Here is a 24,645-nt window from a genome sequence, read left to right as displayed (position 1 = left end):
GCACAATGAATCATGAATCAGTTAATAGAGTTGTCAACGATATAATTAGGGTAATGGCACCAGATTTTGGTGAAGATTTAACCTGGATTGTCATTTACCCAATCGCTTAAACAAAAATATGGATGTATAATATATGTATATATTAGTATGTATATTGTGGCTATTTTTAAAGGGAAAAATTATTTAACTATACATTTTTTTTATCCTATTTTCTATTATTCTCTACCATTTAAAAAAAATTACAAAAATCTCTCTTCTCCACATTTTCTCTCACTTTTCTGGATACATCATTGTAAACTATCACCCCATGATTTTTTTTCCTTTTTTCATGCCTAAAATCACTTTATGGTATCATGAATTATCTCCATCACTCTATTTTTGAATTTCAAATCTTTTCTCTTTCTGATTTGTCAACTGCAAGTTATTGAAGAGGTAGTTCTTCATCTTCTTCTTCATCCATTTTCTTCTTTCCATTTCATCAGGTATCAGTTTTTTTTTTTTTAATACTTTTTGAGCTTTTTCATCTACAAATCTGGTCGAAGAAGGATGCATCTTCAACTTCAAAATCGATTGTTGAAAAACACCCAAAAGGGGGCAGGTCGAGTTGTTGGTGGCTTTGGTAAGGGCTTTGAGTCGAGATTCATGGATAATGTCATTGTTGAAAGTGAAAAAAAACTATGGAGGTTGGTACAGAACAAAAGAGAAAGTGTAGAAGGATTTCTTTGTCATTTTTTTTTGCTTTCAGCAGATCAAATTGTTGACTTTTTTTTTTCTAACTTTTTGTTGTTCATCTTTTTCTGATACATATGGATTCAGTTTTTAAATGTATCTAGTTGTTTTTTTTTCTTAAATTAATGTAATGCCTTAATTTCAACACTATGATACATTACAATTTTATCAAGAGTTGTAGGTGGCTCCGGTAAGGGTTTTGGGTCAAGATTCATGGGTAACACCATTGTTGAAAGTGAAAAAAAAAAGCTACAAGAGTTGATACAAAGCAAAGGAGAAAGTGTGGACGGATTTCTTCATCATTTTTTTTTCTTTTAGCAGATCAAATTGTTGAAGCTTTTGTTGCTTTCAACAGATCTTTTAATGTATCTAGTCGATTTTGATTATTAAATTAATGTATAATTTATTTGTTTCACCTTTATGATACATTGCAATTTTATCATGTACAATATATCATTTTCAAATATTATTTTTGATACATAACTCTAATTTATTGAAGGAAAAATTGAATAAAATAGCAAATAATTAATTCAAATTAAATGTTATAACCACAATTTGATTTAATTGTAACCCGTAGCAAACAGTCGCCATTCGCCTCTCTCCCTGAACTTCTCGCTCGCCACTCTCCATTTCTTGCTGCCAGTCTCTCCATCGCCTCTCTCACTTTATACAAACACAAATGTATAAAATGTGTTCGTGTTTGTATAAAGCGAGAGAAAATTGTATCTACAAATACAAATACAAATACAAATACATATATTTTTGTCATATACACTTATAATTATACAAATATAGATCTTCCCATACCCAATTTTCTTTTGCCTTTCTCTCAGTCTCACTTTATACAAACACAGATTATACAAATTACAATGTATAATTTGTGTTGTATAAAGCGAGAGAAAGAGAGAGATTTTGATATACAAATGTTTTATTTCGATTCAATTGTATATAAATTCAAATTTTATGTAGATATACAAACACATAAAATTGAATTGAGAGGCTGCTAACGATTTATACAAACGAGAGTGCCAACAATTTATATAAATGAGAGGCTGCCAGTGATTTATACAAATCTGAGGCTCCATAGCAAACATAAAGTTTGCTATGGAGCGCAATTATACAAACTATAGCTATAGCATACAAATATGATTTTTATGTTTGTTAAACCTAAAATTTACTCTTTATTGAAACACAAATTAGTATGTATCATGTTCATAGTTATGTATTGGATACACAACTATTACAAATTTCATTATTTTTTACTACCAGATACATACACCCAACTTATTCAACTAGAAGACTATATATCTGTAGATACTATCAAATATTACTGTTGACACATAAACACTAATATTTTATAACAAAATTAGTTTGTATCATATTCATAGTTATATATATGGCATAAAACTTTGTTATATGTATATAACAGAGTTATGTATCAGATGTTGTGATGTATCACATGTTGTTAAGTATCCGCAACACTATTTTATAATTAAATAAGTGTATATCATATTCATAGGTTTATTTTATATATGATACAGAAATATATAAAATTGTCAAATTTTTTTAATCTGTTACGATTTGGGAGAGATATGAGGGAAGAAAATTTTAAATTTGAATTGTTTGGAAATGTTAATTGGGAGAGATTGACATCAATTTGATTTGCACGATTTAGGGAATTGACATTTAATTTTATATTTAATTTCCTTTTAAAAGTCAACAAACTAGTTGTATAATGTATCAAATGTGATATATCCACTTTCTAGCTTATGCAGATAGCTGGTGGAACTCCTCAAAAGTGCCAGAAATCTGCTCAATTATGGCATAATTAGCTAGGCTATCTGCCACAACATTTCCTTCCCTGTACACATGAGAAAATCAAAAAAAATTATCCCTCAACAATGTAATAATTTTTCTGACTATTGTATCAACAGCCCAGGGTGCCTGCACCTCTTGTATCATGATCAATCTAGCAATGGTTGAATCAGTCTCAATCACCACATTTGTGAAGTCTTTATGCACACAAATTTCAGTTAGCAATAACCATTATCTTTGAATACATATTAGTTTGAACGGGTAGCAGCACACATAAAATCACCAGCATCATCTCTAAACACCACAACAACAATACTCTTACCTGGATTACCTCTTGATACACCATCTGTGTTACATTTAATTCATTGTCCACTAGGAATTCCCAACATACTCTTCTATAATGTAGCCTGAGGATGTAGCTCTCCAACTCACTAACCAATTCAGGACAATTAGAAGACAATCTTTTCATCTTAGGAAACATGTACATCAGTAAATTGATGGGATGTATCTGGATGATAACAATTTTAGGGGATTTTTGTAGATTGGAAAAGAATATAGATAGGATGTAATTTGCTCCTTACACTATAGAATTCCTAAAAAAAATTACTCTTTTTTGGTAACTAACAACTTTATTAATCATCAGGAGGGAATTACAAAGCAGCTAAGTCAACTCAACTAGTTATTCTAGAAAATAGACCTAATTAGAACCCAAATTTTACTAAATTGGAGATTAGCTCATATGAAGTTATCTTCTTATTCAGTTGCACCTAGACCTTACACATTGTTTGTCAAAAACCAAGTATGGACTAATGTCTGAAGCTTTGGAGGCGCTCTAGTACAACACAGGTAAACCACTTCTCGAATAATGGCCGCGACATCTGCCCTTTTCCCTTCAAATATCCTCTGATTTCTTTCAAGCCAAATAGTGTGACACGTTTCAGCAAACATTATTTTGAACGCATGGGCTATCTGAGATATCCCCTTCCTATTTGTGATTCCCCAGTCAACCATTTGTGGCCATGTGGTAGCAGGACATTCATCCTTGTGCATCCATTTCAATATGGCACTCCATACCTTTCTAGTTTACTCACATTCTACAAACAGATGGTCCCTATTCTCCGGGTGGGTCGCACAAAGTGAGCAGTTGGGGATAACATCTATGCCCCATTTAATCAATCTATCAGATGTGAGAAGATTTCCATGGAGAGTGAGCCACATTATGAAAGTTGCCTTAGGTCTGGCTTCATTTCGAAACATCAAAGTTTTCCAAGGAACTTTAGGCAGAACACCCAACAAATTGAAATATATTTGTCTAACGATACTCCTTCTGTGATCATTTCTAATAGCACCTTGACCAAGCGAACTCTGAGCACTAATGATCTTCCTTACCATCCAGCTAGCCTACTGGGGTATGGGAGTGATATCAATATTCATCCCTTTCATATAATAGGTATGTATCCATCGTATCCACAACTTGTCTTCCTTATATGCTAAGTCCCAATAATTTTTGGCAATTGCAACTTTGTTCCACAAATCCATATTGATCAGGTTAAGACCTCCTGCAGCTTTAGGAGCACATATTTTATCCCATGCTATTAGTGCTTTCTTGGATATAGTATTGGCTCCAGTCCAGACATAACTACGACAATAAGCTTCTATAGTTTTCAGCACTTTAGAAGGCAAAGGAAATAATTGAGACCAATATGATTGAGTTCCAAATAGAACAACATGTACCAATTGTACTCTTCCAGCGTATGAGAGTTTTTTTGCAGTCCAAATAGTAACCCTTGCAACAATTTTCCTTATAAGAGGTTGCCATTGTAAGATAGATAACTTTTTTTTGACAATAATGGTATACCTAAGTACTTAAAATGAAATTCCCCACTCGAGTATCTAAGTTGTTGAAGGATCATGTCCCTTTCCAGTGACTCTACTCCACCAAAATACACTACACTTTTGTCTAAGTTTGCCTTCAATCCAGAAGCCTTTGAAAATAGGCTAATAGCCTCTACTGATTTCAAGTCACCTCTAGCAAATAACAACAAATCATCTGCAAAACAAAGGAGGTTTAAATGGACCTTAGAACATCTAGGGTGGAATTTGAATGTCTTCAGTTGAGAAAGACCATTCAAAGTCCTACTGAGATATTCCATAGCAATTGCAAACAAATAGGGTGAAATAGGATCCCCCTTTCTTAACCCTTTAGCAGCGTCAAAAGGAGTAGGCTCCCCATTGATGATAATAGAATAGTTCACTGTTTGGACACATTCCATAATCCAAGTAACAAACTTCTCGGGAAACCTGAGTTCCTCCAATATTTGTCTCAAGTACACCCATTCAACCGAATCATAAGCCTTCTATAAATCAATCTTGATCATGCATCTGGGGGAGATATATTTTCTTCTATATGTTTTGACAGGCTCATGTGCCATGATAATGTTGTCATCTATCTTCCTACCAGGGACAAAACCTGCCTGCGCCTCATTAATAATAACAGGCATTACTCTTTGCATTCTAGCAGCCAACACCTTAGAGATAATTTTATATAAGATAGTGCAACAAGCAATAGGTCTGAACTCCTTCACATTACGGGGATTTGGGATCTTTGGTACCAAAGTAATGGTTGTACAGTTAACAGCTCTGTATAACCTTCCAATTTCAAAAAATCTTGAACAACACCTACTATGTCCGTTTTGATTATAGGCCAAGCCTTCTTAAAAAAATAAGCATTGTACCCATCAACCCCCAGAGCTTTTTCATCTCCAATTCCCTTTAAACCAAGATAAATCTCAGCTTCAGTGATAGGTGCACACAGACTAAGTTGTTGTGCATGAGTCAAAACAGTCCCATTTATCATAATGTTTTTATTTACTGCAGATAGTAGTGTTGCACCTGTGCCCATCAATCCTTGATAAAATTGTATAATTTCTTCTTTGATATCCTTAGCATATGTTAGTTTAGGTCCATGTAAAGCAGTAAGCGTGGCCACGGGACCGGACCGGACCGGAAATCGGGTCCCAACGGCTATATTTTAAAAAAGAAATTATTAAAATTAAAAAATTAGGAACATTACTCAAAAAATATTAAAACTTTTATAATTTTAAAGTTAAAAATTTATACTTTTAAAGTTTTAAATACAAACTTTCAAACTTTAAAAGTATAAAAGTTTAAATTTACACTTTAAAAGTTTGAAAATTTAAATTCAAACTTTAAAACTATAAAAGTAAGTTTAAATTTCACACTTAAAACTTTGAAAATTTAAATTCAAACTTTAAAATTATAAAACTATAAAATTTTAAATTTCACACTTAAAATTTTGAAAGGTTAAATTCAAACTTTAAAACTATAAAAGTTTAAATTTCACCCCTTAAAAGTTTGAAAATTTAAAATTCAAACTTTAAAACTATAAAAGTTTTTTTCACCCTTTAAAAGTTTGAAAATTTAAATTCAAACTTTAAAACTATAAAAGTTTTTTTCACCCTTTAAAAGTTTGAAAATTTATGTAATTAAATTCAAACTTTAAAATTTAAAAATTTGAAAATTTAAATTCAAACTTTAAAACTATAAAAGTTTAAATTTCACACTTTAAAAGTTTGAAAATTTAAATTCAAGACAATAATAAAAAAAAATTAAGGCGAATAGCCTATACTTTTATTAATATTAATTAAATAGTACAAGTTAAATTACAAAATATTAGTAGAGTATTAAAAAATCTAATCTACACGGCCACCTTCTAGGAAGGGTTCTGTTTGAATTAGACCTCGAATTATTATACTCATACTAATAGACATTTAAATTTAATAGTTCATGCTACCTAGGAAATCTTTTTTTAAATCATTTAACATTTCTCTAGTAACATGATCTGGAATTGGTTGATTAGCTAATTCCTCCATTGCATCAATGTCGTCGTCACTAAAATCTTGCATTATTTCATCAACGTCATTTTCAAATTTGGTCGGTAAAGGTGGACGACCATAACTCCTTCTCTCGTCATTAATCCAATATCTAAATAGTACCGATATCTCCAAGCTATCTGTTGCTAATGAATATCTATGCTCTCCAATTTGAAATCTTGTTGCACTAAAAGCGCCTTCCGAAGCTACTGAAGATGCTTGAATAGCTAACACATCTCGAGCAACCGGTTGAAGTTTAGGAAATCCCTGGTCGCGATTGCTCCACCATTCTAGAAGATCAATAGTAGTAGCTTCTGTATTTTGATTAATATATGCATCAAAATCATTTCTATCATTATGAGAAAGTTAAATATAAGAATCTATCATATCATCAATATCATCTTCATTATTATATCTACTCCTAGAACTTTGACGCTCTTCATTACGTACTACATTGAATAATATAAGTCATACAATTTTCTAGCTTCAATTTTTATACTATCTTAACATCTTGACAACTAGGTGTTTCATCATCTTCACTATCAATATCCAAATTAAAATATATTTTATCAACCATTCGTGATGCACTTTCATCTTTGTAATGTGGGTTTAACAAACAAGCGGTCAAATAAATTTGAGGAATAAAAATAAAATATTTTTTTAATTTTTCAATCATTTTCTTAACAGATTCTTCAAATCTTGGTTTATTTTTGAATTTATAAAATTTACTAGAAATAACACAAATATTAGGTAAAACAGAGCAAATAATTGGATAATAAAGTGTAGATATTTTTTTCGTAATTAAATAAAAAACTTTTAAGAATTCTATAAGTTCTTTTATGTCATTCAAATCATTATCATCAAGTTTATATGTCATATTTGAATTATGAGCATTCCAAACCATTTGTAAAGGTTTCCTATATTCATAAGCGACTTCAAGCATTTCATATAAAGAATTTCATCTAGTACACACTGATTTTGGATTTTTTCTAGGTGGAAGATTAAATTCACGACAACGATTTTCAAAATCTCTACGTCTAGACTTAACTTGACATTTAAAAATAAAATGACATGCAATTTCAACTTTTATGCAACCATCATTATACATTGTTATACCATCTCTAACAATCAAATTATATATGTGTGCAGCACACCTAATATGAAAATCATCAATATAAAGAGGGCAAAGAGACGGTTTTAGTATTTCAACAACAGTTCTATTATTAGAAGCATTATCTAATGTGACACTACTTATTTTATCACAAATTCTATAGTTTTGTAAAACATCTATAATTGTTTGAGCTATATAACTACCGATTTTATGCAGTTCACAACATTTATAACCTAAAATTCTTTTTTGCAAAGTCCAATTTTCATCAATTCAATGTGCAGTAATAGTGAAATAATCATTACCATTTACACTACGGCCCATATCAGAAGTAATAGCTATTTTACAATTATTATAATAAAATAAACAACGAAGATATTGAAAATCTTGAGCTTGATAATCAAAGATAGCCTTTTTAATTGTATTTTTAGTAAAACCTTTAAAATGTGGATTATACACAATTTGAATATAATGAATAAAATCGGGATTTTCAGCAAAACTAAATGGCAAACCCATAACAACAATCATTTTAGCTAATTCTTCAAGATCTTTTTCTCTACTATATGACCGTTGTATACTAGAGCCAGAAACATTAGAAGGATTTAATTGTGTTTGGACCATATTAGAGCCCTCTACTCCAACATTTTTAGGAAGGGTGGTACCATTTTTTTTTAGCTTCGGCTACAGCTTTAGCATGCAAAAATTTATTTTTACAACATGACATTAAATGATTACTCAAATGTCCCGTTCCATCCTGTTTTTCTACAGTTTTATGATTCATTCTATGTTTACATTTATTACAAATAACTTGTGTTTTATCTTCATAGTCATAAATTGTTACACAACTGATTTTTTAGCGCGTTCTACCTTAGTCCTAGGATGCATGGGGGAACGGGAGCAGGACAACAAAAGGGAGCGGGAGCCGGGGAAGAGGGATTAGGAGTGGGACTAGTAGCCAATGGTGGCTCAGTTTCATCATCATCATATTCATCAACATTATTATCAAAACTATCAACATAAGCATTAACATCATCATGTTCATCATCTTCAGGTAATTCCTCATCAAAATTACCAAACCTTCTTTGTAAATGTTCACGATAAGGATCTAATCCATTATTACTATCAATATTAAAAACAGTTTCATCAACATGCGTATAATCATCCGTATTTATTCTTAATTGAGATGTTTTTTTAGTTTTAGATTGAGAAGTACTATCGATTTTTTTATTTTTCTTGGATTTTGAGCTCCATAAATTAGTGATCGAATCAACTATGGTTGTTTTACCCTTGTCAGCAATGTTTTTACCGGAATTCATATTCAAATATAAAAAAGTGAGTAAATTATATATATATTCCCTCCCTTGCTGGATACTAATACCAAAGGTGAACCCAAAACGACCCTGGAGAAATCATTTGCAGCCTCACTGATGACAGTACCTAGCACCTCTATTGCCTCTGGATCGATCTCACGTAAAGATTTTATAATGGTGGAAGATATACCACATATTAAATGGACGGAGGAGGAGGTAGAAACAATGAATAAGATGGAGAATCTTCAATATACAGTGGTAGGTAAATTCACGTATGAATGGATGGATCTCGAGGAATTGTGGAGGATTATTCCCCAACAGTGTGCTATTAAGGGTGATTGTCAAATCGGATTATTTCGAAATAAACATATTCGGATTCGTTTAACTCAACAAGCAGATTTCGTTAATCTTATATCGAAGGGTGCTTTCTATATATTAAGTAAGGATGGTTATTCATACTTGATGAGAACCCTCATATATGATTCTCGGTTCAAGACGACTGAAGAGACCACAAAGGCATTGGCCTGGATATCTATTCCCAATCTGTTGCCCACATACTTTGCTAAAGAATGCCTATTCTCACTAGCTTCTGTTGTGGGTAAACCTGTGCAGCTTGATCTAGCTACTATTAATAGGACTAGACCAAGCTGTGCAAGAGTTAAAGTATTGGTGGACTTGAAGGGTGAATTCCCTAAATCAGTTATAATGGACATCGTAAATGAAGCAACAGGGAAAATCAGAAAAGAAGTGGTGATAATTAATATGATTTCATCCCCAAGTATTGCAATGAATGCAAAATGCAAGGTCACAACAAGGATGAATGCAAAAAAAACATCAACAAGGAAGTCATGGGTGTTAAAGAGATAGAGCAGAAAAGAGAGAAAAATCAATAACCCCAACAACCTACTATTCCATATAACCACATGAATCAGAAAGGAAAAGCTAGAGTGCTCTCAAGTGGTATAGTAGTAGGTGACCCAGGCAAGTGGAAGATAATAAAAGATGGCAGACACAAGCCTCCAATCACCCACACCACACTTCCGCTAAAGACAGTTTTGAGTCACTAGCAGAAGAGTCGACATCTTCAGCACATAATAGTCCCAACAATAGCAAGAATGAAGTACAAAGTGGTGATTCTATCAATCAACTACAAGGTGAAACTTCTAAGGAATGGGTGTTGAGAACATTTGGTTCCCAAAGTAAGGCAAATCTTGTGCAAGCAGAACCCAATCAGTCACATAATCAAGATACAGAGATTGCAAAAAAACTTACAGATAACAACATCAATCAGGAAGATATGCCAGTAGAGATAGCCACAGGGATAAATGAGATCAAATATAATCATCAGATTTACCTAGCTATTGAGGAAATCAACATCATTCAAGGGGATAAGCAGGAGTGTTTAACCTTAGAGATTGAGGTGGGTAACACTAATATAACTGAAAGGTTGATAGGCCAGGAGAATGAAATGGCAATAGTGGAAATCCCAAAACCTGTGCAGACTTTAATAGTGTATTCCCCTAATACGATTCTTCATGATATTGTCTCTCACAATATAGAGGAGGTGGATTATGGTATCACTGATCCAAACAAAATAGTTATGGGAGTGGTGGAAACAGAAGAGTTTGATGAATTGTGGGATATCCCACTAGAAACTCACATATCTCCAAAGTTGTTGAAGAGTGCTAGAAAGGGGAAGAATCATGAGAATGGAGAGAATACACAACCCACCAAAATTCAGCCTAAGAGAAACAAAGCATACCCTAAGTTCCAATGAAAGCCTTCATTTGGAATATTAGGTCAGTGAAATCCCAACAAGCATTTCATAGAGTTCAAATGCTTCATAACTTTCATAAATTCTCCTTCATTGGTTTGATGGAGCCTTTTCAGCAAGCAAGACACATCAACAAGTATAAGAGAAGATTGAAGATGGACTATGCCAAGGCAAACTGTAATGGAAAAATATGGTTATTCACTAACCATAATATCACAGCCAATGTTCTATATGATTATGCTCAACAACTTATTGTACAATTAGAGGATTTTAATCTCAATTTCACATTTGTTATAACCTTAGTTTATGCTAAGTGTAATGCTGATGAGAGGTTGAGATTATGGGAAGATATCTATCAAGTAGCAGCAGAGATGTCTAGGTCATGGTTGTTAGGAGGTGATTTTAATGTAGTATTAAACCCTGAAGAAAAAATTGGTGGATTACAGTCCTTGAGGCTGATCATGAGGATTTTGACAACTGTATTTCCTCTTGTGACCTAGTGGAAAGTCCATTCAAAGGAAACCCGTTTACATGGTGGAATGGGAGGCAGGTAATGATTGCATATTTGAAAGATTAGACAGGATTCTTATCAATCAAGAGATGCAAGAGAAGTTTAACCAAATGGAGGTGGAGCATCTAGCTAGAACTGGTTCAAATCATGCCCCTATGTTGTTAAATTGTGTCGACAAAATCACCAGACATAAAAAACCATTTAGGTTTCTCAAATTCTGGACTGAAGAACCTTCTTTTATTGATGTTGTAAGGTAGAATTGGTTTCCCACAGGGTAACTGAATCTTTTTGTTGAGTTTAAGGCCAATATAAAGAGGGTGAAAACTGTCTTGACCAAATGGAGTAAGGATACTTATGGTGACATATTTAAACAACTAATTATCAGAGAAGACATTGTCAAGATTAAAGAAAAACTATTTGAAGAGGTTCCTAATGCTGAAACAGGGCAGTTTTGCAGAAAGCCCAAGCAGAATACAAAAAACACCTTCACTTTGAAGAAATATTTTGGCAACAGAAAGCAGGATATGATTGGTTTGAGAATGGGGACAGAAACACTAGATTTTTTCATAGAATTGTAAACGGAAGGAGGAAAAGACTACAATTGGAGAGAATTCAGAATAATCAGGGTGACTAGCTAGATGAAGAGGGTGAACTTGCTACTGAAGCAATCAACTTTTACCATAATCAATTTAGACAGGAAAGAGACTGTACAAATTTTCAATTATTGAGAAATATCCCTAATATTATAAATGAGGAGGAAAATGAGTCCCTGTGTAGACAACCTATGATTGATGAAGTCAAAAATGCAGTTTTTAACTTAAGGGCGGACAGTGCAAGTGGTCCTGATGGTTTAACTGGTAGATTTTATCAAACTTGCTGGGAGGTGGTTGGGAATGATGTTCTTAAAATGGTGCAAGAATTCTTCAAAGGTAACTCTCTTCCTAAATCTATTACTCACACCAATCTAGTTCTGCTGCCCAAAAAAGAACAGATCCATGCTTTCACTGATTTGAGGCCGATTAGTTTGAGCAACTTCATCAACAAGATAATATCAAGGATTGTGCATGATAGAATTGAGAAATACTTGCCTAAACTGATATCTTATAATCAATCAGTATTTGTGAAGGGTAGAAGTATCATTGAAAACATCCTACTCACACAAGAGATAGTTACTGATATTAGAAAAAGAGGTAAGCCAACAAATGTGGTGCTGAAACTTGATATGTCAAAGGCATATGACAGGGTATCTTGGTTTTTCCTGATGAAAGTCCTAAGGAGAATAGGTTTTTCAGAAATGTTTGTGGACCTGATCTGGAGATTATTATCTAATAATTGGTACTTAGTTCTGGTTAATGGACAATCCCATGGATTCTTTCACTCCACCAGAGGAATTAAGCAAGGGGATTGTAACATCCCGTATCCAAAAATAGAGATTTCAGATTTATGGTGTTACAGGTGGCACTCACGGACACCATCCACGGACCGTAGATGGACTCACGATCCGTCCTGCAGGTCCGTGGTTCGTGACAAAAAACTTCCCCAGAACTCAGTCAGAAAATTTGGCTAAGTCCCGACTTACGGACAGACTCACGGTCCGTAGATCAGACCACGGTCCGTGGTCTATGTCCGTGGATCGAGACTTCCCTTACCCAGCCTCTGACACAAACTACGGTCGACCAGCACGGACCGTCATTCAATCCACGGTCCGTAGGTCTGACCGTAGATGAGGGTCAGCAGCCAGTTAGCTGAAAAATATTGATGGGTCAACTTCAGATGGTCATAACTCTTAGCACAAAATGAATTATGTGTACCATGACCTATGGTTATATAGATAATTGAATTATCTTTCCAAATCCACTGAGTTTGCTAAATTCCTACCTCCGAGTAAAACGTTATGCCCGTTTTAGTGAAGCCTTATCGGGCAGACTCGACCTATGGACCCAATCCACGGATCGTCGATCGATTGACGGACCGTAGGTCCATTCCGTCAGTCACTCCGACAGCAGTTAATTCAGGGGTCTTTTGGTCTTTTCATATTTTATTTAACCCCTAAGATACGTCGTTTAAACCCTAAATCATGAGGTTTTAATCAGTTTAAGCCTACAAACATAACTAGAACTTATCCAAGTCAATTCATTAATCAAAATCTTAGAAAATTAGAATCAAGAGAGGAGAAAAAGGTCAAGAACCCTAGTTCAAGAACGCAGCAAGGTTCCATCAGTTCCAGCCCCAAAATCAAAAGATTTCTCCGTGGAATTCGTCACCAGGTATGTGGGATTTCACTGTGGGTTCCTTTCGCCCATTAGGTCCCTAGAATTCAGTCAGATTCTTGATTCCCTTATTATGAATAGACCTAGGGTTTCTAGAATTACAGCAGATCATCATGAATTAGTTATTTAAATGTTCCAAATCAGATTATCATGTTATTGCTCAGTTTATCGCATGAATTTCAGAACCCTAGCTATGTATTTCTTTAGTTCTTGAATTACACATACTAGGTCAGATATTTCAGTATTCAGTTTTACATGCCTCAGTTTATGAATGCATCATTATCAGAGTAATTGTTGCATTCTCAGTTTGCATGTTCAGTTTCGAGCTATCCAGTATTTACAGAAATTCAGTCATAACCAGTTAACCACTTAATTCATTGGGAGTAGCATAATACTGAGTTGGACTAGGGTTTAGTGTACCCATATAGTCCTAGAACTACGAGCCACTAGGTGTAAGTCCCCTTTGTGGGCAACATCAGTTTAGTGATCACGTCAGCATGCCTCAATACCTCTGGCAGGGTATATTGGGTCCTCTCGATGGGGCGTATACATCGGACTCCACATTTAGCTCATGTGGTTTTATGTCGGTTATTAGTAGCTCCCACAGTTCAGTCAGACTCTTTTGCATTGACCATATTTCAGTACAGTCAGTATTCAATCTCAGCATGTTATAAATTTGGTCATTGCATCAGTTAGCTCAATATTCAGTATCTATATCATGTCCAGATTATTTCATTGCTTTATTGCTTTGTTCAGTTATATGTTATTTTGGCTTTACTCTATCCTGCATGCTCAGTACCTTTCAAGTACTGACGCATACATACGCTACATATTCTCGTAATGTATGTTCAGGTTCTCAGCATCCAGATCACGCTTAGATTGATTCCCGATCTTCAGTTCAGCAGCATCAGTGGTGAGTCCTCATTCTTCGAGGACTAGTGACATGTTTATCTTTATCGGTTTTAGTCTTTAGTTTTAGTTTTGCTAGATCTAGTTGGGGCATGTCCCAACATTTCTAGTCAGTTTAGAGGCTTATTTCAGACATAGATAGATTCAGCTTAGTATTGAGTTAATAACTTCTTTGTATTAAACTCATCAGTTTTCATATATCTCAGTTATAGTATATGGGTATTCCCCATCTCTTCAGTTTATTTATGATTTAGCTTCCGCATCAGTTTATTATCTTTAGTATGCTCATGATCATGCCAACAGGGTTAGTTTGGGATCACTTGTGGTCCTAGGTCCTGTGTCCGCGTCTCGTGGGTAGCTCAAGGCGTGACAGGGATCCCCTATCCCCTGCTCTATTTATACTATCAACTGAAGTTCTCTCTAGATCCTTAAATGTTTTATTTGAGGATGATTCGTATGTGGGTTATGGCATGCCTAAGTGGAGCACTCCTATAAATCACCTAGCCTATGCAGATGATACTATTATATTTGCTTCAGCTAACAGATATTCATTGGAGAAGATAAACTCAGTTTTGTAGGCATATGAAGAAGAATCAGGTCAAAAAATCAACAAGGAGAAAAGTGCTTTCTATATGCACCAAAATGCAGCAGCTACAGAAAAACAACTGGTGGAAGAGTGCACTGGCATGTCTAGTGGCCAATTCCCATTGAAGTATCTTGGATGCCCTATCACTCATGCTAGGAAAAGGAAAGTACACTATGTCGAGCTTATCCAGAAGGTGAAATCTAAATTACAGGCTTTGAAAGGTCAGATGCTATCGTATGGTGGAAAGGAGGTGCTTATTTCTAGTGTTCTACAAAGTGTCCCTATTCATGTCGTCTCTCCTGTTGTACCACCTAATTGTGTGATGAAAGAGCTTCACAAAATTTTTGCTAAGTTTTTTTGGAGCAATAAGGTTGAGGGTAAGAGCAAACACTGGGCTGCTTGGGAGAAAGTGTGCTTACCAAAGCATGAAGGGGGCTTGGGATTCAGATCTTTGTTTGAAGTATCAAAGGCCATGCATGCCAAACTATGGTGGAGATTCAGGACACAAAACTCTACTTGGACTAATTTCATGTGGAATAAATATTGTAAGAAACAAATTCCAACCCTTGTTCAATGGAATGGAGGATCTCAGGCTTGGAAACATATGTTGCAAAATAGGGATGCAGTTGAACAATATTTGTGGTGGGGACCTAAGGGAGGTACTTCATCAGTTTGGCATGATAATTGGACCCAACTTGGGCCATTATATAAACATCAAACAGAAGTACAAACTTGTCACTCTTTGGTGGACATTGAAGTTTTTATGTAGAATACAGGCTGGGACTATGAGAGCATGCAACAACACATTCCTAATAATATCATTGAGCATGTTAAAAGTCATTTGGATCGTGTGAGACAGAATGAAGAGGGGGATAGACCATGGTGGATTAAAACAGGCACTGGCAAATTCACTATAAAGAGTGTATGGGATGTACTAAGAAAAAAAGATGATGTAAATGTACATTTCGAGAAGATATGGATGAAGGAAATCCCTTTAAAAATATCTTTCTTTGGTTGGAGGGTTTGGACAAACAGGGTACCAGTAGCAACTGTTTTAGCTCTTTGGAATCCAAATTTGTCAGAACTTTGTTGTTGTTGTGTTACACCAGAAAAGGAAACATTGGAACATATGTTCCTAAATGGTGAAATAACTATAGAGGTATGGCAACACTATTCTAATGTTGCAGGTTTATTAGGACCCTGGATACAAATCAAGCAAACTATGGACAAATGGTAGACAACTAAGGTGAACCCTATGCAAAAGTACATTTTTCAAGCAGTACCTACCCTAATTTTGTGGTTCCTATGGAAAAGGAGGAACTCAGTCCTCCATGGAGGGTCATATAATACCAACAAGGTGATTTGGGACATTAATTATATGGTCCAGAAGCTACTTAGAAGTAAATTTGGTCTTGAACAAACTCCAAACACCTGGCCTCAAATAGTTGTTGCCATGGAGGGTTTCAGACCCAAGTTCGAGACTAAATGGGTTAGATGGTCTCCACCACCTTGTGGGTGGTGGAAATGCAACTCTGTTGGGGCATCTAGAGGTAACCCAAGCCCAAGTTCTGCTGCGTTTTGTGTCAGAAACCATCATGGGGATATAATTGGTGCACAAGGAAACATGCTTCCTGATTCTACTAATTTGGTGGCTGAAATGATTGCTATAAGATCAGGCTTACAATTTTGTTTGGAAAATCATATTCCAAAGTTATTGTAGAATCTGACTCTCTTGCAGCAGTGAACATGATCAATGGTATATGGAAAATTCCTTGGAATGTGACATTGGAGGTCAATTCTATAAGGAAAATGATGGAGTCCATTACAACAAGAGTACAACACTCCTTGAGAGAGGGAAATACTCTTGCGGACTATTTAGCTAACATGGTTTTTCATTTTGCAGGTAACTTTGAATTCAAAACTTTCCAGGAAATGCCAAGCACAACAAAGAAGATTATTAATTTGGATAAACAGAGCACGCCACAATTGAGAATAAGGATATGCACAACAATCTAATCATGGTCTTAACAGTGCAAAAATCAGGTTTTTCTTGAAATTCAAGTTTGCCAGATGATACTAATTGACTAAGTACATAATGTTGTCTGAATTAAGTTTTGTTGGTTAAACTTATCATGCACCTGGTGAGAGATTGAGGTGTTTCAAATGATATAAAACCAGGACACATTGGTGCGTAGTGATTAAATATCATCTACAGGTTATAGCAATTCAAGTACTACAAGAATCAGTCTATGCCAAAAATCAGTACAATTGAAGAGTATTGAAATGAGTAAACAATGTACCTGAGACCATAACACATTTGATAAGAATCACAGCAGCTAAAGCAATCTTTGTAAGCAGTACCAATGAGCGGATTCACCTTCAAAAATAATAGTTTGAAATTTTTTTATAGATATAGATATCGATGGTGGTATTAACTCCACTTGGGGTTCGACCCATCGAGATTTAAATCTTAAAAAAAAAAAGGGACTAACTCTATAATGGTGACGATAGCAAATCCACGACACTAAAACAATACATAAAGAGACAGAGAAGTACATCGACTCATTTGTGCAACTAATAAAAATTTAGATGATTACTTGTGAATCGATCTATCAACAGCCGAGTTGAGTTGATAAGCTTCATTAATGGTGGAGCAGCAAGCTGTTACATGAGGAAACGTAGTGCAACCATGAGAGCAAATTGACAAGCCACCAACAATGTTTGAGCAAAGCACCGAGGAAGATGAGTTCCAGTCACTTTCCTAATTTGATGCTAATGTTTAAGTGTTGTATTGTTTTTTATTTTTTAGGCCAGGCCACTTTTGGGCCTGGTCTTGTATATAACCCATTTTAATAAGTATATATTATAGGAACCACATATTATAAGTACTAAATAACATCCTATCCCTTCTAGTTTTCTATTTACCAAAAATCCCTTAAAAATGATGTTTGCGGGATACATAGCGTTGTGCACAGGATATATTAGGTTTGATACATTCCACATAGCGGTATACATAGCGTTGTGCACGAGATACATTAGGTTTGATAAATTCCACATAGCGGGATACATAGCATTGTGCACGAGATACATGTGGGATACATAGCGTTGTGCAAGGAATACATGTGGAATACATAGCATTGTGCACGGGATACGTAGCGTTTGATACATTCCACATAGCGGCGGGATACATAACGTTGTGCACGGGATACACAGATAAATAAGGGATTTTTGAAATAAGTAGGGATAAATAAATATTAAGGTAAGTAAAAGAGTATAGTTAAGTAATTTGTCCTTTTAATAAAGGGCTTAATGCCCAATTTTTTTTTTTTTTAAAAAAAGTAGAGACTAGAGACTAATTACTCACAAAATAAATAATTAAATGCAAACAAATAAATAACTAAATGAAAAGTGAGTTGGAACGAATGTACCAACGTGTATGACCGAAAGCCGAAAATTGAAAGTTGAATTTTGAAGCTCCAATTTCCAAAGACCAAATTCGTAATTTAAACGAGAATAAGAGATTAGAGAGTAAGAGGGTAGAAGATAGTATTTTTGTGACTGGTGAGTGAAAAGAATGAAAGATTGAGGATATTTATAGTTTTAAAAAAGGATGAAAATGTAGTTTTTAGAAAGTTGGGGTATTAAAAAAAGTTTGGGGGTAGGGAGGTGTAAAAGGGGAGTTATGGGGTGAAATAGTCATTGGTGGGGCCCAAAAACCGTTGCCCAACAGCTCTCAACGGCTATAATTTTAATTAAGATTTTAAAAAAAAAAAAAAAATTTAACGAACCGGACCGGGACTGGAACCGGGACTAACCAGTAAATCCCGGTTTCCGTCCCGTTACCCCTCCCGGACCAGCTACGTTCCGGACCAAACCGGGACTAACCGAAACCGAGACAGAACCGGTAACGGACCGAAACCGGAACCGGCACCTCCCGGTTCCGTTGCCAAGCTTATAAAGCAGTAAGTTCAACGATTTGATTTTATTGTCGTTTCTCTTTAACCACTGCTGAAAAGTATTTTGTATTAGAGTCACCTAGCTTAATCCATTTATCTCTAGATTTCTGCTTTAAAATGCTTTCCTCCATCAAAGACCACTTCTCAAGTTGCTGTAAAGTTTCCCTTTTCAAATCTATCATTTGATCAGTGTTGTGCCGTGGTAATTGGCCCTGAATATTCCTCAAATCTATTCTAGCCTTTTCAATCTTCTGAGCCAGGCCTCTATACTCTGTATTATTCAGTTTTCTAAACAATGGCTTGAGGGATTTTAGTTTACGCCAGATTCTTCATCCTCCAATTATCAAGTTTCTTTGTCCACACTCGTTCAACTATTGGAATAAATTCCTTATGATCAACCCAATTATTAAAGAACCTGAAAGGACTTTGAATGTTCAGAGTCTGCGTTTTAACTTTCAAGATCATTGGACAATGATTAGAAAAGTTTTGAAGGTCATATTCAGTTCTCACATGTCCCCAGTTGAGCATCCATTCATCATTTCCCAGTGCTCTATCTATTCTGCTATAGATTTTATCACTACCTTGTCGTTTATTAGTCCATGTATAGTAATTTCCAGTCCATGTCAATTCAGCATGCCCCAGATCATGTATACATTTAGCAAAATCCTTTAGCTCAGTATTTGTTACCGATTGGCCAAATAGTCGATCCTGTGAGTACAAGATAGTGTTAAAATCCTCACAGATCAGCCAAGCATGGCTCGTTTGAGGAAGAGTCTTGAGGCTGATCCATAATTCCCTTATTTGTCCTATGGAGTTAAACTCGTATACAAAGGTTGCATGCCATTCATCACCATCACTTCTACTTTGCACTGAACAGTGAATAAACTGTGCGCATATATGTATTGGTTTCACATCATAATGCATTTGATCCCATATCACCCATACTCTCTCATTAGCAGCAACATAATAGTTATTAATACTCATCCACCCTGGAAATACATTAGTTAAAATTCCCTTAGCTTTACCCTCTTTTACTCTGGTTTCCAAAAGACTAGCAAGTTTAATATGCTTAGTTTGCAGATAGTGTCTAAAGCTCCTTTTGCTTATATCTTTTGTTGAAACCACGTACATTCCATATCAGCAATGACATGTAGAAGTTGAGGTTTCCCCTCTCCTTCCTCTGTCACTCAAGGAAAGGCTAGGTCTGCTACGCTGCACATTTTGACAAGCAGATTACAGCTCAGGGAATTTATCCTCACTGAACACACTCGTGGTTGCTACCAACTTGCCTTTGTCATTCATTGGCCCCTGTTGCTCATTTACCTTCAGATTCTGTTGTAATCCCCCAGCTCCAGGATATAGCATAATTTGATGGGTTGGTATTGGTTCACTAGTCACCGTTGCTACTACCAGAAACAATGGTTCCCCCCGTAGATTTTGGTGCCTTGGCGTTGCCCACATCACTATCATCTCTGGCTTTCCATGCTTGAACCACCCTTCTAGGTCTGCATCTTTTCCTTGGTTGTTCAAATAGATGTGGTGCTTCAGGCGTTGTCGTGGTAGTGCAGATGTGCCCAATCTTTAAACATTTGGCTCAAAATTGGGGCTTCCAATCATACTCAACCGCTTGTGTAAATTCTCTACCATACAGATCCATGATTGCCACTTCAGTAGGCAAGGATTTAGTCACATTTACTTAGATCAACATTCTGGCAAAGGATATGGGGGACTGATTTGTAGTACATTCATCTGCAAAACACGGTGTCACAATTGCACTTGCAATTCGACTCAAAGAATCACATCCCCAACAACTCATATGTAGTTTTGGAAATTTCACCCATAGGGGAATCTCCGTCAAGAATTCCGCTGTGAAATTGAGCTCTGGAGTCCAAGGTTTCAAGATCATCGATTTGTAATTTGTAATTGATAGTATAGGGTCTTGCATGAAACACCCTCTGCATATCCTCCATCGACTGAAATTTGATTATGTAATATCCATCTTCGTGCAAGAATATAACTGGGTCTGCTATATCTTTCCAGTAATGTTCAATATATCGTCGCATATAGTTAAACCCAGGTTTTTCCCCAATTACAAAGACAATCAGTGCACACTTCCATTTCTCCGCTTCCTGTTCAACCTCGTTTTCGTCCAATTGGACCACAATCTTCCCATTTACAAGTTTAGGAGGAATATAAGTCAAGTTCATACCGTTTTGAGCTGATCGATTGTCTTTAAACAAACTCGCCCAAGTTGCTCCTGGTTCATCAGTTTCTACTTCAATCTCTAGATCCACACTATGAGTTGGTATAGGAGTCTGCTCACCGCTTACCAAATCAGTGGATGGACCTACGGGAGAACTTAGATCTAGCTCTTTCGTAGGATTACTTCCCTCCGAGGTTCCTGGCTGCACTTTCAGTTGCATAGCTGATGGCAATGGTATAATCACTTGTTTTCCCATACTTACCGAGCTCCCAAAAGTTGTCAGATGTTCATTTTTAGGTCGTCCCCGTCCTCGACCGCATCCTCTACATCGTCCCCTCACCATGATAACCACGGCGGCGCAGGTGAACTACCTTACGTCGTGCTCATGAGAGAGAGAAACAATGTTTCTTATGTTTGAGTCTTTTTGTGATGAAATATTCAGTTAATAAACTTACTTTTTAAAGAGGAGTGGTGTATCGTACTCCAAATTTGATACATAATTAATAACAAATGGGATAATAAGTAATTATTTTAAATGATAGATTGAATTAGTAGATATGTTATGAATATACGTCTAATTAGGTAGTTCTTTCTTCTTTTAAAATATATGTCTAATTAGGTAGTTCTTCCTTCTTTTAAATTATAGATGTATATAGTATATTTACCTTACTAAGTTTTTAGGAAATGACAGAATCCTCGCATAATTTAGATGTGTAATTAACAAATTTATCATAATTTAAGTATATTCCTATGCCTAATCATCCAAAGATTTCAACATAAAAGTTTGGGAAAATGCATAAGTATCCCCCAATCTATGCCCGAATTCCAAAGACACACTTATACTATACTAAGGTCTTATTACTCCCTCGAACTTATTTTATACATACCCTTTTCAGCCTACGTGGCACTATCAACCGGAATGCTTGAAAAAATTGTTAACACGTGTTGGGCCCAGAAGATAGTGTCACGTAGGCTAAAAAGGGGTAGAAAATTATTTATAAAATAAGTTCGGAGGTAATTGTTGAAAAAATGATTCTAGTATCTCAAAAGGAATAATTTTATTATACTTGAAAAATAATAATTATGTTATGTCAATATAGTTGTTATCTTTATTTCCATTTATTCTAATATTGGTAGCTATATTACAATATTAATTAGCCTATTTACTCCTCCATTAATTGCTGATTGTGCCGTTTGCAGCTCTTGAATGTGGCAATTGAATATTGCCATAATGTTATTCATATAAGATGATAATCTGTTTCTTTTATATAGATTATAATCTAATCTTATGTGGTTAGAAATTGAGAGAGTAAGAGAAATTTCTTCCTTCTCTTTTCATATTCTGTTGTGCTGGGTTTTGTTTTAAAGAATCTTTGTTAGTTTCTGGCACCTAATTTTATACGAAAAAATTACAAAAGTATACTACTTAAGACTTCTATTAACAAAATATCAGTATACTTATATTTAATTACAAACTAAGTTTTTAAATTACATACATAACAAAATATTTAATTTTTTATTTTACTTGAAAAAAATTTACCAGATTTTCTCTCTCTGACTCTTAGTAGTTCGTGCCATATTATGTGGAGTGTAATTAGGTATTTAATTTTATCATATATTCTCTCTCATTAAACAGACCCACATCCACACGTTTGTTTATTCTTTTTTATTTCCTTTTTTATGTTTTGTAGTAATTTATTGGGATTCTTTTTATATAAAGATGTGTGGTACCAATAAAGTTGTTATAATACTATAATTGAGGTATAGTTCCAAGAAATATTACAAATCCCTTTTCACAAGTTTCATTATTTTTTTATTTTCCTTTTTACGTTTTGTAGTCATTTTTTCTGTTCATATTGATTTATTCCCTTTATTTAAAGATTTTTATGATCCCAATAAAATTAGTACAATTATCAATAACTGAGTTATTTCCAAGATATATTAGGATTCCTTTTTTCAGCGGTATATTGAGATAACCCTTCAATTTTATTCATCCATATCTCTTAAACCTTACATCTTCTTCACTTAATCGCTTGTCATTACAATTAACCAGAGGCCTCACCATAATTTCTAACGCCTAACCATCCATCTTCTTCTTATCAGATTCTAACGCCTAACAATTTTTTTACTTGAACAGAATATGTTAATTCTGGTAACAGTCCAAACCAAAATATTAACCTTTTATAGTTTATTTTACAATTCATCGTTATAGGTTGGTATATAATTCAAACATTTGAATTACTTTATACAACCATTACTATGCAATTGGTTTTAGCATTACTCAAATATTACACCAAATTTGTTTTATTTGTGCTATTTGTTTTCATTCAATATTTTAGTTTGCTATATATACCATTAAGTTTACCAAGTTTTGTGTAGTTTTTATTATAAGTAAACCAATTTTTTTACATTAACAGAGTGAGTTTTTTTCTGGTATCATTCAAACCATGATTTTAACTTTAAGTAGTTTTTTTAAAATTTATTGTTTTAGGTTGGTATATAATGCAAGCATATGATCCCTACATACAACGAATGTATGTTCCTATATGTTTACTAATTTTCGTTCCTATTTTAACGTAAATTCACCAAATTTTTCCTTTAACAAATTGTATTTATTATGGTTTCAGATTAAACCAATATATTAACACACCTCATTTTTTCAATAGTCCTATATTTTTTCAAATAATTGGTTTAATCAACTTTTTACATTAACATAGTCTATTATTTTTGGTAACCAAGTTCTTCACATTAACTAGTTTTTAATTATTTTTATTTTAGGCTGGAATTATACCAACCTCACTTGCTCATTCACAAAACGATTATTAAATGAGTTCGTGATAGCCATTAATAACAATTATGAATTCAATAATATTAATAAGATACCAAATAGTAATCAACTTTCAAATAAGGCTTCATTGAGTTCAACTGTATAATCAAATAAATGAGTTCAACTGCATAACTTTCTGCAAAGTAAAAATAACAATAAAAATACTATAACGCTAATTCTCATGTGATTTTTGTGTGCAAGTCTTCTTGTTATGCGCAGATAAACCACATTCACTAGAGGTGACTTTTCTTTTCTTCCCCTTTCTTTCGGTGAATTCCTTTTCGCGATCATTTTTTGGTGGTCTGCCTGGCTGCTTGCTTGCAATTGGTGGTAACATTACCTCTTTCAAAACATGTGATGGAATATCCCAAGTGTTTTCGCGAGGCAAGGATTCTATTGGTATTCCATATGTATCCTAATAATTCTTATTACTATAATAAGCGGAATAGTAGTCATCGCGATGTTTATTCCTATATCTAATAGAAGCAATTACATGACTACAAGGGATCTCATCATGTTGAAATTTGCCACAACTGCACATACGAGTATTTAGACATACTGTAAACCTCTTTGCACCATTTATAACTGTATGAAGGTATTCTGTTGATGAGTGTACCTTCAATTTTAAACATACATTATCAATAATAATACCCAAACATACTATGTATAATATAGTATTGTTAGTACTTACTATGTATTGAATTACAAACTCTTAATAATTTGCTAAATTTTGCAGAATGCAGTTACTACATCC

The sequence above is a fragment of the Solanum verrucosum genome, unplaced genomic scaffold (assembly GCF_900185275.1).
Source record: "Solanum verrucosum unplaced genomic scaffold, falcon-dt-bn FXZP01000057.1, whole genome shotgun sequence".
In the NCBI taxonomy this organism is placed as follows: Eukaryota; Viridiplantae; Streptophyta; class Magnoliopsida; order Solanales; family Solanaceae; genus Solanum; species Solanum verrucosum.
This window is presented reverse-complemented; position numbering follows the sequence as displayed.